The sequence below is a fragment of the Setaria italica genome, chromosome IV (assembly GCF_000263155.2).
Source record: "Setaria italica strain Yugu1 chromosome IV, Setaria_italica_v2.0, whole genome shotgun sequence".
Taxonomy (NCBI): Eukaryota; Viridiplantae; Streptophyta; class Magnoliopsida; order Poales; family Poaceae; genus Setaria; species Setaria italica.
Genome location: NC_028453.1, coordinates 28,016,574 through 28,033,969, shown reverse-complemented (window position 1 = coordinate 28,033,969; position 17,396 = coordinate 28,016,574). Strand labels below are relative to the sequence as shown.

The 17,396-nt window shown below is 42.2% G+C and overlaps 1 long non-coding RNA gene across 1 annotated transcript; it reads right to left on the bottom strand.

Moving 5' to 3' along the window:
- Nucleotides 1–3,384: 3,384 nt before the first annotated feature.
- LOC101777994 lies at nucleotides 3,385–7,472 on the bottom strand. The gene is made up of 5 exons (XR_215070.3): nucleotides 6,880–7,472; nucleotides 5,098–5,232; nucleotides 4,928–4,999; nucleotides 4,740–4,799; nucleotides 3,385–4,106 (listed from the first exon to the last, which is right to left on the bottom strand). It is a non-coding gene; the product is annotated as an uncharacterized LOC101777994 (long non-coding RNA).
- Between the last annotated feature and the right edge of the window lie 9,924 nt (nucleotides 7,473–17,396).

Genomic DNA, 17,396 nt, shown 5'->3' with positions numbered 1-17,396 from the left:
CAAGGCCAAGTCCAAAGCCTCGGTTAACAAATCTATAGTTACACTTCCCATGTCAATCCATTGAAATACTCACGGGAAAGTCACTGTTAATATGAAAATGTGCTGCGCCAAATACTCGTGCAGCGCTCAGAGGAGCTCCTTGCAGTACCTCTATGCCAAACCAGTCAGTCAGATTTGACAAGCCGGTTAGACCGATTTCATTGGGGAGCTCGATGAAGGGCCAACAAACGCACGCCCGGGAGGGCCCGTCGCACCAGGTACACCTTGAGTTGCCCTAGGCTCAGCACGCCAGGTAGGACGTCTTAATTATCATACCATTGAGACAAGAGAAGACAGCGCATGGGTTGGAAAAGTAGGGGAAAGTGGAAAAGTAAAGGATAAAAAGTAATAAATTAGTTTTTTATCGATTGGGATGGCCTCAATTGGCCGTAGCCCTTTATATTTATAAGGATGGGCGGTCTTGCCCCGTTAGGAGTTGAAAATCCTTACAAATCTCATGTTAAAATATAACTCCTAACTTAGACTACACAGACCAAACCAGGCTGACTTGTTTGCAAACCGGTCTGACGTCTTTCCTCGCATGCAGATCTTCCCGAGAGTATAACTCTCTCATCCGAACTCCAAATCGGATGTTCTACATATGCATTTTGATTGTCTCGATGAGAGATACACAATGGTGAAATCCTATTTACTATTTGAGCATTTTCAATCAAACTGGTCTAACCGGTTTAGAGATCGGTTAGCCCAAATCTTTCAATTTTGATCATCCACGCATGGCCCCCTATTTTTTGGTAAAGCTTGCACATCACAAAACATTCTTAATGATCAAAATTATCTAAGAACGATGATGAACAATACATCACACACATGATGATTTTTACACCTTATATGGATACTAATGTAGCCAAAATAATATTCTAACGAGTACAACATCATATGAATATTTATGAAACAGTTACTTTCAGCTTTGAAACATCTAAGCATACTTAATAATAGAAATTTTGATGCGGCCATGGTAGCCGATCATATAATTTATGGCTCCTTGGTAAAGTATAAGCATAATATTAATAATCATAAAATGAGAATCAAGGATTGTACAAAAATATGGATTATAATTACTTATACTTAGATATGCACTCTATGGTACAAGCATCGATGGAGAAAATTATGAAGACCAATAAGATGACCGTTGATGCTTCTTTGCTCTTGATGACCAAAAATTCCTCCTTTGATTGCTCTCAAACTGATTGTTTTGATTTTGGGAGGCTATTTTCTGATATTATGTAACAGATCATCAAATCTTAGCTTCTTCCTTATCACCATGTTGTTTGATCTGAAATTTTCAGTTTTTCTATAATTCGTAGCAAAATCGGTTGGACCGGTTTCAACACCGGTTGGACTGGTTTTTCGTAAAATCAGTTTTTTCTATAATTCCTATCAAAACCAGTTGGATAGGTTTCAACACTGGTTGGACTAGTTTTGGTAAAACTAGACACTTTGATATCATCTTGCCCCCAACCGAACTTTATTTCTGTTCAGCTATATTATCCAAATCATGCTCATTATTGGGGACAATTGGATCAATAGAACTAGCTAATTTTTCTTCAATAGTCAGCTTTTTGTGTCTAGTATCAAATCTAAGTTTTTTTCAATCTACCATCTTTCTTGACACTGTAGACTTGTTTAATCACCTTACATTTATTTCGGTACGTAGACTGATTCCTTATCAAAATTGTCATTATCTATTTGTGGTGGCTCATTAATTGCCGGCTCCTTGTAGGTAATATAATTTGGACACAAATATCTAGGAAAAGGTGGCATACATGAATTATAACATGATGGATAAGAATAAGATATGCTACAATATGAACCCCACGGCATTGGTGTAGGTGATCCATGTGAAGGAAACAACATTGATGTAGGAAAATTATTCCATTGTTGATTCTGACCATGGAAATTTTGCCTTGGATAAGATTTTGAGTGCTTGGAATTTTTAGGCCAACTAACATATTGACATTCTTTTGTCTTTGGAACTAGCCGAAAGCTTCTCATTTGGCTTCGGCTTTTTCTTTTTATGCTTGCTATGGCCTTTGGATTCAATAGTTTTCCAAACACCAATTTCAAGTTATTTTTGGCTTTAACATCTCCGGTTTGAACTTGTTGCACCGCCTGTCGAGTATAGGCATACTAGAAGTGGTTTCTACGTTGTTATTGGAAAACTTTGGATCCACACTTCGGGCTTGAGACAACCGATTTGGATCTTTGTCAATGACATCTATACATGGCCAATCTTTGCAAGGATCGACAATTAATTTTGAATCAACAATCACTCATATTTAGGATCCATAAAGGTAATGGCATGGGCAGGCGACCCCGTTCTGAAGCTATCAATGACTCCAAGCGACCGTAGAACCTATCAATTCATACCACCAATCCAAATTAAAACGTAACAACATCATAAAATTGAAATGTAATTTCTTCAACCCAGATCTACAGTAGGATAACCCGTAGTCAAGGACAATGGGGACAAGGGGCTACAACAATTGGAACTAGAAGCTCACCTGATTGGAGTTTGTTTCCTTTTCCATTCTAACTCCATGTGCCATTTCCACCGAGCCACTACACTACTGAGCCGCAGATATGCATGCCAATTTGCCCAGGGAGCGGGGGCTTTTCTCACCCCAAGCATGCCGATTTTCTCTAGGTGGGTTTTTCCCACATCAAGTATCAAAATATATTGCAGCAACTCATGATATACTTAGATGTGGGTATGCACGGCTCATCTACTACTATAATAAAAAATTTTAAAGATACAAACTGACAAACGGCTCCAGCATAGCTATTGGCTCAACAGTTCCCAATCGATGGATAACAGGTTCGACACCGAGATGAGCACCCTTTCACCTTATTTTTCCATCCTATTTTTCAACTTAATCTTACATGTTGGATCCTAATCAGTTTATGGTATTTTTGCAAACCTTGAAATCATCACAAAATCACCGTGTAACAATAAGTGGTGTTTTCTATTTGGTTTCGATGGTGGTGTTTTCTATTTGGTTTCGATGGCAACTTTTTTAACATCTCGTAACTTCATCACTAAATTTGGTCGGATGCAATATTTGATGAGAACTGATGATGTTCTCAGCAAAAAAAATCATAAATTTATGATGACATTCATCATCAAATTTTTATCGGTCAAAAGATTTCTTGTAGTGGATCTAGACGCATTTTGGCCATCAACACTTTTCAAAATAGTTAGTTTGGAAACATAAAAATTTAAATTTCCGGTTTGTATTCAAATGCTATGTATAGCTACATACATTATTTAGCTTCATAAAAAAGTAATCAAGCTATAACTAGAAAACTATAAAAAAAACAATAATGTCACATTTTCAATATATCTTCCTTGTCCTGAATAACAATCCGTTGAAGTATGTACACATTTACAACATCCCCATGAATAGTAAAATAAACACATTCATATTTTTATAAAGAAAATAATGTCCATTTAAGTCATATACTTGTAAACCGGATAGTGGGCGAAGTCCAAAATAAAATCCGCACATAAATAAGCATAGCAACCAATCTACCTCCAATACTAGCCAATCCAACTTGTCAGCAACGAATCCAAATCCGCCAAGATTCCTCCGATAGTTTTTTTCCTTATAAACTTCCAGTATTTAAAATCTATTTTATATTGGAAGCGCCGTAAATTAGGCCGCTAGTACGGCCTGACCCTTTTAGGCAATAATTAAACGAGCAGTCCCCAAGCATTCCTATTCGGGTAAAAGCTGTCCTCGGTGCATGCACTCCCCCAACCTCCCTCAGCGCTGCCACTTGCCAGCTCCCCGTAATGGATACGACAAAAAAATATTGATGCCTGCACGTTTCATCTCAGAAATGATCCTACCATGTTATTGCCTGCATCACACTAGCATTCATTTTTCATAACTACACAATCAGGAAAAATGTGCACACCAGAAGCACAGGAAAAAATGCGTTGTCCGTAACTAATACACTCGTATTTGCAATGTGTACTACTAGGACAACAGCAAACACATTTGCTTCTCTGTTTGGTACTTGATATTTGCTTCCATGCACATGACCTGCAATGTAATGAAAAAAAAAGACTACAGTGTGACAGCATGTATGTTGCACAACCTACAATGCTTCATTGTAGAATTGCTAATATCTCTAACTTCGATTATTCAGAACTAACAGACGTAGAGGTACTAACAGGATAGCCAAATACTACATAGTGGCTCATAAGCACAATTGCATAGTGGCTCATATGAAATTGCTTCCAATTTCATATAAAATTCTTGGCATGTATACGCTAAATTGCTTAGTAAATTGCTTAGATTCTAAACTGGACCACCCCATATGCATACCGGTTATGAGTAAAACCAAAACAACCCCTTGTGACAGCATTGTACAGATTATACAAAATGCCCCTTTGTAGAAGCACATAGTCTGTGTGTGTTACAAGATATATAATGAGTTGCAACAAAAAATACAAAAACAGATTCTATGACATGTGAAAAGTAAATAACTACATAAGTGAAGGCACACCAATCTAAAGCAAAGTGCATATTTATCTGACCAAGACTACAATACAGATTATGTGTTTCTAAACAAGCTTTTGAAACCTAACGTGCATCTGAAGCATTTGAAACATAAGTGAACTAGCAAAAGCATTTTAAGCATAAGGAAGAGATGTTTAAATGAGTTATATGTACCTAGCCCTCCACCAGCCTTGGCTGCAGCTTAAGTTTGATGGTCAATCCCACCTTTTGCTCCTGCAGGAAAACGTTGCATTTTCTAACACCATTAAATTTCATGCACATAGCATCAGGCAGTATACTCTATATTGCACTGTCATGAAGTTAATTGGAGTAGCAACACACTCCTAGTTGTCAGAACTTACAGTAGCTCATATTAATTGCTTTTACTTGGCATCATCGTACATGTGCAACACACTCCACACAGGCTATCTATTCTGATGCAGTGCAATGGATGGCAGAGGTTCAGTATAGTATTAGGCAATGAATATGGCGGAAGCCAAGGAGTCGAAACCAGATTGCAAAGTGCACTCACCTTGTCTGAGATGATGTAGTGGTGGTTGTTCGTACATTGGCAGTGGCTTCCCATTCCAGCAACTGAATGATATCTCCAGCTTATGTTGCCATGTTAGGACTGAACAGGGAAGAACACTTGATGATTTCCTGTGTGCTAGGTTGACAACAGGGAAGAACATTTCCATGTCAGGATAGAACATGGCAATGAAATGAAAACTACCAAAGCATAAGAATAAGAATTCCCAAGTGCAGGAAAATTCTACCTAACTGGAACAAGTAAAAATGTCTAACTAGACAAGGCAATGTTTTGCTTAATTAAAAAATAAGATCTGCCTAGTTAGTATAGTACTTTTGCCTAGCTGAAAGAATAAATGTGCCTAAATTAAACAGGTGAAATGCCAAACTAGAGACAACAGTAATTTGCTTAATTGAATAAAATCATATTTGCTTAGTTAAGAACAGTACTTTGCCTATCTAAAACAATAACTTTGCCTAAGTTAAAATGATAAAATGCGTAACTATAGAAAAAAAACAATCAGATGAGCCTCAGCTGTACTGCATAGATTTCAAAATTGGACCTGTCTAGTGGATAAGTAGTACATATATACAGTAATGCATTTAGAAAACAATCAACACAAAACGAAAGAAGAAAAAACCCCACCCCTCTCCAACAAAGATTAATCTAGGTAGGAGGTAGACCATCAAGGCCTATGCAAGCTCCATAGCTTCAAATATGTATATTTCAATTTACATATTGGAGAACATCAGTGCGAAGTCATCAAACATTCATAACAGACAAAAAGCATTGATAAGCCACAGGAAACCAACACATTTTGCTAACAAATAAGAACTCACAGTTACACAGCTGTGTACTCAGATTACCAATGGAGACAAATAAGAACAGAACTAAACAGCTATCACCAACAAAAATACAAAGTCTACAAGTAAAAAATAGTTCTAACTGCTTTCAGCATGCAGAATCATGTCCAGTAGTTTAGTTCCAAAAAACTGAAGCACATCAAACTAGAAAACTACAGTTGAGAAGCTCTTATAAATCATACACTAGTTCTGACTAATATCACATCAAATTTAATGTACATAAAAAATGCATGGCATCTATATGTGAACAGAACACTTCTAGCAAGTTATATAATATTTTTATTTCAGACATGTTTAATTCGCTCCCAAATGGTGCTCAAACCACTAGGCTAGAGGCCCTTTCACGACCTTCCTGCTTACTACCAGTTTGTAAAAACACTACTATTCTCTGAACTTTAGATGAACACTCAGGTCTGACCCATCTGGTTAGGAAATGGTAGTAACAAGGGGGGAAGTAGTAATATCTCCTTGATGCCAAGTTGGACGTAATTAAAGAATCACATGGCTGAATAAAGTATCAACTAATTCTGGTCTAATAATTGAGAAAGAGCTTGATGAGATGCTGTGCTCCTCCAATCAAATCAATCATTTAGAACAGTCTAGGCCATTGATTAGATTATCACTTAGCAAAACAGAAACCATATTTGCATCCATATATTACCCATCCGTTCATAATCACCCGTCTAACAAAGCACTAAAGCCACAGACCAAGCATCAAAGGGAACAATGAGGCAAAAGGGGTAGTATCTGTAGAGCTAAGAGTTAGAATTGCACGATTGATCGTTTCAACCACCATCTCACGGGCACAGCCAGAAGAAGAGTTAAAATAGGAGCACCAATGGTTCTGACTCCCATGCACCAAATCGGAGAGGAATGCCAAGGGGAAACGAAATTGGAGGCTTTTTGAACATATTCCCCTCACCAATTTTGGCCGGAGACCGACGAGTGGCAGCGTAGCGTTGTGCTCGCCCGGCTCATGGAGGCACCCAGGTTCCTCTTCAATCGCCGTGGCCTTGCCCACCAGTTGCTCGGCCACGACGACCTCGCAGCCCTGCAGAAATGTGGCACTTGCAGCACATCGATGCGGAGGCGGCAGGGAACCAGATCGACGAGAGGGCTGCCGGTGCGCGATTGAGGCAGAGGCGATTCGAGCTCCTTCATCTCCAGAGCTCTGGATTTGAACTCCGCCCCATGTCGAGATCCTCCGTGAGGAACTCCTCCAGCCGCTTCAATCTGCTCCAAACCATCTGGATCGGCCGCAGCACGCCTCGATCCGAAGCAGCTCGCCTCCGGAGGCGCGCTCGAGGCAGCGCGCGCGCCCGCCGCTTAGGGAATCTGCGACGCGCGCGCGTGAGGATGTTGGGGTGCCATGAGGCTGCCGGAGTTCTCTAGCGCGAGAGAGAGAACAGGAGAGAAAGGATAGGTGGGCCGCAGGAGAAATGAATTGGTGAATCGTCGGTGCTGTGCTGAGGTTTGGGTGTGGGATACCTCTTGTGGGCCCGGTGCCACGGGGTCCGATCGAAGATGTCCGGGATGATGGAGGCGGCCGCGCAGATGCATAATTTTGCGGCCGGCCTGTGACGGATACCAAGGGCACGTTTGGTTTTGGACATAAGCTTCGTCTAACCTCGCTTTGCCAGGCAAGGCTCGCCGCCGGCGGAGAGCGGTTCCGGCTGGCTTGCTTTCAGCAAGTAAAAACTCGCTTGCACAGGTCCCTAGGCAGCACGTCAAGGAACCAAACTCATCAACTGCTCCAACTTCTGTGCAAACAAGGCGAGACGAGAGGTTTGCCACCGGATCCAAACGCGCTTTAAAGATCGATGGTTCAGTAGTGCATCCACGAACTTCAAGTGTTCCGATTCTATTTTGAAGGGCTAGCTAACCTGCACTTTTGTGACGCCCACGTTTGAATGTGTGAAAGGTAGTTTGTACAGATGCTAGAAATTTTGCTCAATATGCTGATCCTGTCGTGCATGCTCCATCTTCGGTTAACTTCCAATAGATGCTGTCTTGAATGTCTGGACGTAGCTGGGCTTCTCTGGTTGCCCCCGCCAAAGAAGTAGGAATTCAGTGAAGTGCTGGGAAATGAATCCTAGGTGCTGGAGGTTGATAGTTCCGATCCTGAATCCAATTATTCCCTAGCAAAACCTGTTGCGAAGGTATTTTCTCCTTTTTCGAGATAATGAAGAGCAAAACCGTCGGCAGCGGCGGTGGCTTCTGGTCGCCGTGCGCGTTGCGGATTTGGAGGAGGAAGAAGGGCGGTGAGTGCAAAGGTTGGGGAAAAAGGTGTATGCGCCAGGGGCAGGAAAAGAGGGTAATAGTGTCTTTTTCAATAACATTTATTGATTTTAGCCCATTTTAATTCATGGATCCGAACGGCCCAGCAGGACAAAATTTTAGGGGCTAAAGTTTAGTCCATGAACTACTAATCCAAACACCACCTAAGGTATCAGATATCGGGCGCATATGGCTAAAATGCAAAGTAGCCACAAAAGATTTTAATTTTTAATGGTCATTGTTGCCACTAAGGCCCAATCACTAGTAGAGAACTGACTTTCGATTCTCCCCCTTTAGTTCCGGTTTAATCTAGACTTGAGAGAAAAGGTTATGCACCACGGTAGGCTGGAATGGGCGAACATTTACTCCCGGTTGGTATTTGCAACCGGGACTAAAGGTCCCCCTTTAGTCCCAGTTGTAACAGCTAGTTCCCGAGCGTCGGTGGCGTGTCCCTTTTGTCCCGGTTGGAGCCTCCAGTCAGGAATAAACTTTCAACCGGGATAAAAGGTGTTCCTTTTTATCCCAGTTGGAGTTTTCAACCGGGATAAAAACTCATCCCTCATTATATACCAAGACAGAGAGCCTTTCTTCCTCCTCCAGCCCGAACCAGTCCACCACAAAGACAGAGAGCTAAGCTTCACCTACTCTCCGGTGGTGCCGAAGCAACGGAGGTGCTGCTCGAAGTTTTTTCCCTTATTTTCGTGGGTATTTTAATCATCCAAAGTGTTGTGAAGGTTTGCTACTTCATCCTCGTGTTATGCTTTGATTTATTCTTTAGAGAGGAAGAAAAATGAGTTTGTTTGTTAGAAAGAGGGAGAATGAAGACGATTTGTATTTATACATGTTTTTGAGCTAGAATGTGATGGATAGTTTGCTTGCTATATACGATTCGTATTAGCTAAAACAACTTGATGTGTAGAATGGAGATGGATAGTTTATTTGCTAGAATGTAAAGTAGAAAATGGAGATGATTTTGAGCTAGAATGTGAGGGAGATTGATGTGTCATACATAGTATGTATCCTTGTAGTGGTTTAAGAATGATGCTACCCTTGTCTAGATGGTTTATCTTGTCAAATTCAATATGGTTTTTCAAATCCATACTTGTCGAACTTGCATTACCGTGTCCATCTCGGTTTGCATGTTCTCCGCCGAGCAGCAACGGACGTCAAGGAGGAGCTCCGATTCTACGAGAAAGAGCAGATACAGACATCATGGAAGACCATGTCCCCTTTTTCATAGAATCAAAACTCTTCCATGATGAAGTACGGTGCCGCCCAGTTGAGAACATGCTCGGCAGATGATCATGGTCTTCAAGTTCAACAAGTTCTGCAGTGCTAAGGTATGAATTTCTGTACATAGATGGCCTCTGCTACTGGTGGAAGTGGTGATGGTGGGGGCGATCGTCGTTCCTCTTGTGGCAAGGGGAAAACCATAGTTAGCCCTCAGGATAAGCCGAAGAAAATGAGCACATTGGAGAAAGCAATGCTTCGTTATTTGCAGAAACTTCATGAAGATGCTATTGCGGCGGGTTAGGAACCTCCTTTTGGTGGTCATTATGCTCCACCGTCAGTCCCGGGTGTTTCACGTCCACTTAGTACTACCGTTTCAGGAGGCACAAATAAACCACAGGATGAGGCTGGGTCAGCGGAACCTTCGTCTTCACCGCCCAAGGATGCTCAAAGTTCTCCTAGATAATAATCAGTGGATGGCTTATCGTAGTGTATCATGTTGTTTGTATCTGTAATTTAAATATGTGTATTTCTATCTATATAAAAACTTTCAGCATTATTTGCACTACAACGTTTGACATGCTTTCAATAGTGAATCAATTTTCATGTGTAATCAATTTTCAAGTGTAATCTATTTTCACGCGTAATCTATTTTCATGCGTAATACCATGCAGATGGATCGGCAATGGATATATAATGCAGGCAGACGGAGCAAGGTGTTTATTGATGGCTTGCATTATTTTCTCGAAGTGGCCAAAGCGAACAAGCCAAAGAATGGGTTCGTATGTTGTCCATGCTTCCAATGCAGTAACAAGAAGGACTATTCAAAGGATTCCTGGGGGACTATTCACAGCCACTTATTTAGATACGGTTTCATGCCTAACTATTTGGTTTGGACCAAGCACGGTGAAAGAGGGGTTGTAATGGAAGACGGCGAAGAGGAGGAGGATGATGACAACATTTCGGACTGGGCTGCAGGCGAAACTTTACAGATACTACAATGAGCGAGGCTGATGAAGATGAGTTTGCAGAAAATGGCCCTACTGATGACCTTGGTCAGGTGCTACGAGATGCACAAAGAGATTGCGAAACTGAGAAGGAAGCAGCAAAGTTGCAGCGCATGATAGATGATCACCAAAAATTGTTGTACCCAGATTGCCAGCAGCGCCATAAAAAACTAGGTACGACACTAGAATTTGTGCAATGGAAGGCAAAAAATAGTGTGTCCGATAAGCCATTTCAGGGGATGTTGAACATTGCCAAGAAGATTGTTCCAGAGAATAATGAATTACCGTCTACAACATATGAAGCTAAATAGATTATTTGCCCTCTCGGATTGGAGGTTTAGAAGATACACGCATGCCCTAATGACTGTATCCTCTATCGTGGTGATAAAAATGAGAAAATGGATGCTTGTCCCGTGTGCAAAGCACTACGGTATAAGATCAGGCGAGATGATCCAGGTGATGTTGAGGGGCAGTCTCCCAAGAAGAGAGTTCCCATGAAGATCATGTGGTATTTCCCTATAATACCACGCTTGAAGCGCTTGTTCAGAAACAAGGGGAATGCTAAGTTCATACGATGGCACAAAGAAGAACGTATGGAAGATGAGATGCTGAGACACCCCGCAGATGGGGTCAGTGGAGATCAATTGATAGAGCATTCCCGGACTTTGAAAGTAAAGTAAGGAACATAAGGTTTAGTTTAAGTACTGATGGATTCAATCCATTTAGTGAGTTGAGTAGTGGTCATAGTACTTGTGTGACCCTATGTATGTTCAACCTTCCTCCTTGGCTGTGCATGAAGCGGAAGTTCATTATGATGCCAGCACTTATCCAAGGCCCAAAACAACCCGGCAACAACATTGACGTGTACCTAAGACCGTTGGTTGATGAACTTTTACAGCTTTGGAAGGAAGAAGGTGTACGTGTGTGGGATGAGGATAAACAAGAGATCTTTAATCTATGAGCATTTTTGTTCGTAACCATCAATGATTGGCCTGCACTGAGTAACCTTTCGGGGCAGACAAACAAGGGATATGGGACCTGCACTCACTGTTTAAACAACACAAACAGCATGTATTTGAAGCATTGTAAGAAGGTCGTCTATATGGGTCATCGTCGATTTCTCCCTATCTCACCACCAGCTGAGAAAGAGCAGAATGCATTTCAAAGGGGCGCCAGACGATCGTAAAAAACCTGCACACCGTAATGGAAAGCATGTCTTCGAGATGATAAAGGATGTAAATGTAGTCTTTGGAAAGGGTCAGGGTAGCCAACCTGTTCAGAACGATGATAACGGACATGCACCCATGTGGAAGAAAAAGTCAATATTTTGTGAGCTACCTTATCGGGAAATCTTAGAGGTCCGCAACGCAATAGATGTGATGCACCTAATGAAGAATCTTTGCGTGAACATGCTAGGCTTCATGGGTGTTTATGGGACCTTGAAAGATACATTGGAAGCACGATAGGACCTGAAAGCCATGGGGCAACGAGATGACCTACCTCCGGAAAAGAGAGATAACGGACAACACTACTTACATCCTGCCAGTTACACTCTAAGCAAGTAAGAGAAGAATAGCATGTTTAAATGCTTGAATAGTACGAAAATCCCATCTGGATTCTTCTCGAATATAAAGGGATTAATAAATATAAAACAAAAAAAGTTTACAAATCTCAAGACCCATGACTGCCACATGTTGATGTCCCAGTTGCTTCCGGTTGCAGTGAGGGGTGTTCTATCAGAAAATATCTGATTGTCGCTCCTAAAGCTATGCACGTTTATCAATGCGATTTCGCAGAAGGCAATCGATCCATCCAAGCTATTAAAGCTACAGAACGATGTGGTGCAATATCTTGTGAGTTTTGAGTTGGTATTTCTACCATCCTTCTTCAATATTATGACGCACTTCCTGGTTCACCTAGTAAAAGAGATTGGTATTCTCGGACCTGTATACTTGCACAATATGTGGCCTTTCGAGAGGTTCATGTCAGTCTAAAAAACTAAGTTCTTAATCGTGCCTGTCCAGAAGAAAGCATCGCCAAGGGATATGGAATAGAGGAGGTGATCGAGTTTTGTGTTGATTTTATTGACTCAATTGACTCGATTGGGGTTCCAACTTCACGCCATGAGGGGAGACTGCGGGGAATGGGCACCCTTAGAAGGAAATAAAGTTTGAGCAATGATACTGATTTGTTCAACAAGGCACACTACACTGTTCTGCAATAGTCATCCTTTGTGGCTCCGTATATCGAGCAACACACAGATGGTAGTTTCCAAAAACCCGACGAAATCCGATGCTTGGCTTACACGTCATCACATGAAAATTTTTCCCTCCTGGTTGCGCCAACAACTTATGGGTAACTCTAAGATTCACCCACAGCTCGCTTGGTTAGCCAGGGGACCTGGTAGCACAATCATGAAATTCCAAGGCTATGAGATAAATGGTTATACATTTTACACGAGAGCCCAGGACCAGAAAAGCACAAACCAGAATAGTGGTGTCTGCATAGATGCCATAGATAGAAACAATGGCAAGGAGTCGTATTATGGTTTCATACAGGAGATGTGGGAACTCGAATACGGACCGCTCTACATCCCTCTATTTCTTTGCAATTGGGTGAAGCTAACTGCCGTAACCAAAGATTAGGACGGAATGACAATAGTGGATCTGAGCAAGACTGGATACAGTGATGAACCATTCGTACTTGCCAATGATGTGCATCAGATTTTTTATGTGAAGGACATGTCAGCAAACCCAAGAGAAATCTAAAAGAGCCATGGGAGCCAAAGCGCCACATAATTCTTCCAGGTAAAAAAAAATCATGGGAGTCGAGGATAAAACAAACCAATCAAATGATTATGATCAGTTTGATGGCATGCCTCTATTCGCTGTTGAAGTTGACCCAAGCATCCTGCTATCCAAAGAAAAGGCTTCGTACTTATACCGCGATTATGATCAAGGAACTTTCATGAAGAAGAAATTTTATAACGTTGTATTGTAATGCGCTAAATTTACTTCAGCTTTATGTACTACTTGATACAATTTTTAATTTGACATATGTATGATTTCATGTGTGCTTAAATTAGTTGAGGTGAAGGTTTATTAGATAAACATGAACAAAGTTAACCACATACATAAATTGAATTTTTCGTGCATTGAAATTATTTAATTTGATAATTTCTTGATCATAGCGATGGAGTAAAATAATTATTTTAGAAGCTAAAGGAACTGGTATAGAATTAATGACTCATCCACACTTATTGTCAATATACTTGCTAATTTAATATATTTTTGTATGTTCAAAATATGTAAAGTTTTTTTGTTTTTGCATCCTGAATGCAGTGAAAACATAAATAAAATCCATTTTCAAAAAATAGGCGGGAGACGAAAGTGTGGGAAAAGGCCCTTTTGTCTCGGGTGCCAACAGCAACCGGGACAAAAGGCCCTTTTATCCCGGGTGCCAATAGCAACTGAGATAAAAGACCCCCTATCCTGGTTGAAAACTATAACCGGGATAAAATGGTAGTTTTCGATTCCCACCGGGAACGTACCCTTTTATCCCGGTTACAGTTTGCAACTCGGATAAAAGGGGGGACCTTTTGTCCCGGTTGGTACTGGCACCCGGGACAAAAGGGCCTTTAGTCTTGGATTCAATTACGAACCAGGATAAAAGGGGAGGGGATAAAAGCAATTGTAGCCTCTTCTACCTCCCCCCTCCCACGCTAGTTACACTTAGGCAAAATTTTCACCGTCACAAAGATCCGCGCCCTCCCTCGCCGGCTGCCGTTGTCCTCGTCGCCCATCGCCCCGACCGCCATCGACCCGCCGCCCCGGCCACCTCGCCCATGCCCAGACCGCCTCCTCCTCCATCGTCCCGACCCGCCTCCTCCTCCATCGCGCCCCCTCGACCTCATCGCCTCCGCCTTCGTCGTGCCGCCTCGTCGCCGCCTCCGTCAACGCCACCGCCTCCGTCGCCGCCATGCCCTCATCCGTTGTGCCGCCTCATCACGGCCTCCGTCGCGCCGCCTCCGTCCCTCGTCGCCGGCCACCTCCACCCCTCGTCGCCGTGGCCACCTCGCTCCGTCCCCACCTCTGCCAGCGTGCACATTGCCACTCCGCTGCCTTAGCCGCCGTACGGCCTTGTCGCCCCAGTAGCTAGGCACCGATCCCCACCGGCACTGGCGCTGGAAACGAACAGCCCTTGCTCACGCAAGCGCCTTTTTTATTTTTTAATTAGAAATCAATAGATATTAGTAGAAAATCAATAGATTAGTTCTGCTATTAGTAAAAAAATCAATAGAAAATTAGTTGAAACTTAGTATAATTAGTAGAAATTTGTATGAATTTGGTAGAAATTATTACAAATTACTAGTAGGAATTTAGTAGAAATACTTAGAAATCAGAAGAAATTTGGTATGAGTTATTAAAATTAGTAGAAATTTTCTAGAAATTCCAATAAATTTCTAGAAATTTGTATAAATTTTGTAGAAATTCTTACAAATTACTACTAATTTGAAGAAATTTAGTAGAAATATTTAGAAATAAGAACAATTTCTGTAGGAATTCTTAAAATTAGTAGGAATTAGTAGAAATTTTCTAGAAATTCCAATAAATTTCTAGAAATTTGTATAAAGTTGGTATAAATTCTTACAAATTACTACTAATTTGTAGAAATTTGTATAAACATTCCGAACTTTATGGGATTCATGTTATTCTATGATTTCATGTATATACCTTAACGTACATTTAACTAAGGCAATTTCATGTAAGTTTCGTTTCGTGTGAGTTGCCTATTTCAGGGTTATTCTATGATTCATGATTGTCATGTATGCTTTCATGTACGTTTCAATCAGTAGTTGAGATGGCAGACGACGAGACCACAAGATATCTAATGGAGCAGATTATTGCTGGTATGGTAGTGGCTCCAACCTTCCCATATCATACATCGATGCAGAGGGCACCCAGGCGGACATGTTCCTCAACATGTCCGGCTATGGCAATGAAGAGCCTGAGCCCCAGCAAAATCTTGTCGTGGCGGAAGGTTCCGGTGATGGCAAAGAGCCCGAGGCCCTGCAAAACCTTACCGTGGTGGAAGGTTCCGACGAGGTATATATAATTTCCATTATTTTACCCCATCGTTATTACTATATACTAATTAACGAATCTTGAACTGTTAGCCCTCTGGATCGACAAAATGTCAGAAGACCCGAGGTCGTACAAGGGTGATGGATGGGAGGCTTGTCATCACGGAAGTCACAGAAGAGGGCAGGCCGGTTGCTCCTGAAAAAGTAGCAAAGAAGTACGTGAGTCAGATCGGGGCAATCGTAAGGGACAACGTGCCTATCAACATCAGGGCATGGAAGGGCAAAAGCACTAATCCGTACGCGCTCCCGGATACACAAAAGAATATGCTATGGGAAGATGTCACGAGACATTACACATTTCCCGAAGGATATATTAAAAAGGATGTGAAAGCGTGGATGCTGAAGAAGATGGCTACACAACTCCAGATATTCAAGAAGATGTTGGATGCCAACTACCTTAAAAAGGACCGAACTCTAGATTTCGATGTGTGGCCAAAGTTGAGGGACCACTGGGAGGCATTTGTCGAATACAAGAGGAGCGAAGACGGTGTGAAAAAGTGTGGTGGATCCACTTCGGATTTGCTTGATTAAACATGATTCAGCCGCATCATACGCGACACTCACGCCTAAACCAAGTAAACACGAAGTGCCGTCGGATTTCATCCGATTTAACCACTTGAACAGGACCGAATAGCAAATCCACACGAAGGTGAGCGGTTCCAGAGAATACAACAAGTCCACCGAGTTAACAAATTAACCATTTAGTTTGGTTATAAAACAACATCAGAGTTTACAAGATCAGGAGAAAAACCACAAAAGGTAAAACCACTAGCGGAAGCTAACTCGTCGCGGTCGGACATCCCTGGTGAGGCCAACCGGGACATCAATGATCCCTCTCCTCGCCGTCCGAGAAGGGATCCCACTCAACCGTCCAACCCAGAGGGAGTTGGGGCGGCCAAGTGCCAGCAGAGGGAGGCTCAGAGACAGCAACTTCACCTGAAAAAGAAGAGCCACAACAAGGCTGAGCTACTAAGCTCAACAAGACTTAACCGACAGGGAGCGCGCTAAACTACCTCTTCTAGACATGCAAGACTTTTTGGCTGAGGGGTTTGTGTTGCCAAAAGCGCTAGGTGTATCCCAACTTTCAAGTTTTAGCTCCGGTTCTAAGTTCATTATCCAGTCTAAGTTTGCAACCTATTCTGAGCAAACATAGAACCAACCAAGGGTAAATGCATCATCAACAAAACCATGTCATCATCAGATTCCTCATTTACTCAGGGTGACATAGCGATCAAGCAGTCTCAAACTGTGAGAGGCAGACGAATCGATTCGAGTTTCTTAACCATGCATGGCGAACCTAATCTCACGACATCCGCGCACCACAAGGGTCGCTTCCTGTGTCGGCCGTCCCCATCAATTCCCAGGCGCATGTCAGGTCCAAACTTCCCTTAGCATGCAATGCTCCACAGTCCCAGCCTCTACCGTACTGTGACCGCACTTGCACCCACATGATGCACCATGGGAACCTCGTTCCAGGGACAGCAGGGGTATAAGCCACGCCCTAGTTCGATCAGGTACTAGGCTTCCCCATCCCATATTAGGTATGAGATTAGTACTTTCAAACACTTGATCACGAACACCACCACTGTTGGGCCTTAACAAGTTTCAAAGACTGACGGGGCGATCAGCCAACCACCAAAGAGTTACTCAAAACCCTGCCCCGTCCATCGTCCTTATAGTTGTAACAGAAGGGTAAACATCCAACTCCTACAACTCGCGAGTGACAGGGAATCACTCGGCTTTTACCGTTTCCTGTTTAAGCAAGCATCTACTCGGTCCAAC